Below are 2,313 nucleotides of genomic sequence, written 5' to 3' on the forward strand. Positions count from 1 at the left end.
TTTAAAAGTTACTAACTTTATTTACTTTGCTTTTTAAAATTAATTCTACTTTTTCCAGCAGATTGACATCATCTTTAAACCCTCCGTGGCAATCCCTGACACCGCCGTGACGCGCAGGGAAGACAGGGGGACCTGCAAATCCAACTTCTTCCTTAAGATCATCCAATTTTTGGATGATTATCCAAAATGCTTCATTGTGGGAGCAGACAATGCGGGCTCCAAGCAGATAAGCAGATCAGAATGTCCCTCCGAGGGAAGGCCGTGATGCTGATGAGCAAGAATACCCTGATGCGCAAGACCATCCGAAGATATCTGGAACACTATCCAGCTCTTTATAAACTGTTGCCTCATATTCAGGGAAATTTGGGCTTTGTGCCCATCAAGGAGGACCTCACTGAGATCAGGGATATGCTGCTGGCCAGTAAGCTGCCTGCTGCCGCCCGTGCAGGTGCCATTGCACCATGTGAAGTCACCGTGCCTGCCCAGAACATTGGTCTGGGGCCTGAGAAGACCTCTTTCTTCCAGGCTCTGGGCATCAGCACTAAAATCTCCAGGGGAAACATTGAAATCCTCAACGATATACAGCTGATTAAGACTGGGGACAAAGTGGGAGACCTCTTCCCTACAATAATGGTTTGTTAGTTTATTACTAATTTTTTGAGAAAACCTTATTTACATAAACTAAACACCTGCTAGTGACATTTGGTTCATGCTTTCTAATATTTTTTCTTAACTTTACTATTGCATTACATACAAAAGAGTTTCTCAAATCTAGCCATTCATTACAGTCAGTAAGGGGTGACTTAAAAGTGACTTATATTTGATATTAACCCACATATTAATTTTCTATTGCTATCATAATAAATTACACAAAAAATTACAACTAAATGAAACAATCACAATTTGTGTACCTCATAACTGGGTTTGCTCCTGTTTTCCACATAAGAAAATAATAAAACTGACATTTGGACACCACTACAACTTACTGCCGTATCTGGAGAAGAACCCACTTCTGAGTTCATTCACTTTGCTAGAAGTTAGTTGCCTGTGAACAGAAGACTGTAACCTCTGCTTCCTGACTGAGCAGCCTCTGTCTTCTTGAAGCATCTCTGGTCTTTCTAGGTCCAACCCCACATCTCAAAACCACAGAAATTGTTGAAAATGATCTCACATTTGGTCTTTCTCAGACTTCACCTTCTGCCATGTGTCCTCTGGCTCCATTGTCAAAATATTCATAGAAGCATGGGATGAGATTGCGCCAAATTGTATAATTCAGGACAATCTCCACATTTTGTAATTTGTAATCTAAATTATGTCAGAAAAAAATGATCTTTCAATATTTTATAATATATTCCCATGTTCTAAGGATTTAGGCGTAGATATTTTTTGTTCAGCTATTGTTCATCTACTATATTCTAGAATCAAAATTATTAAAAACATTTGACTTTGTAGCTTGTTTAAAATTTTGAATTGATGCGGTATGTGAAATATAATACAGCTTTCCTCGAAGGCTAAATGTTGCTTTTCTTTCTTTACCAACTTTCTGTTTAATAACTTAGAATATATCGTATATGATATTATTCCTTCTGTTACTTAACTTAGACCTTTAGTCATTCTAGTGCAATATTTCTCAAATGACTCTCCTACAATTTGATAAAAATAATTAAACTTCACTTTTTAGAGTTGCCAAGATGTCCTGTAGTCATAACAATAATCAAATCCTGTTTTCTTTCCTTACCTGGAAAGACAGGAGGAAGAACGCTTCAGCCTAGTCACCGATTTCCACTCTTCTGTACAAATGCTTATTCAGCACTTAGTGCAGACAGCCCAGTTTGTCACTGGGGACACGTACTTCAAAGGTACTTTTGCATTATTTTAGATGCTTTTAAAAGAGACAAATGCTACACTTGTCATGCTATTTTGATGGGTAACCACACCTGTAAATTGATTAGAAATTGCAATATAATAATCTCTTTCTACTATTTTCCTCTTATATATTTTGCTAATTTCGTGTTTTTTGTTTTTTGTTTTTTTTTGTTTGTTTGTTTTTGTTTTTGTTTTTTTTTTTTTTTTGTATTTTAGGAAGGGTCTCAAGACTAGATTGGATTCACAGTAATCCACCTGTTACAGGCTCCCAAGAGCTGGGATTACTGGTGCACACCACCACACTCATTCTCAATTGCTGTTTCAATTGCAAGGGATCGAACCCAGGCCCACTCGCCTGCCTGCAGGAACTTTAATCTGCTGAGCTATTTGACCAGCCTGGTTTTGTCAATTTCTATCAGATTGTCAGTTTGTTTTTACTGAATGCTA

General features: G+C 37.6%; 1 pseudogene; it reads left to right on the forward strand.

The window, feature by feature from the left end:
* Positions 1-642, forward strand: part of LOC101575627 — a 5,461-nt pseudogene extending 4,819 nt beyond the window's left edge.
* The last annotated feature ends 1,671 nt before the right edge of the window (positions 643-2,313 follow it).

This window comes from Octodon degus, unplaced genomic scaffold, assembly GCF_000260255.1.
Source record: "Octodon degus isolate 3935 unplaced genomic scaffold, OctDeg1.0 scaffold00009, whole genome shotgun sequence".
NCBI lineage: Eukaryota > Metazoa > Chordata > Mammalia > Rodentia > Octodontidae > Octodon > Octodon degus.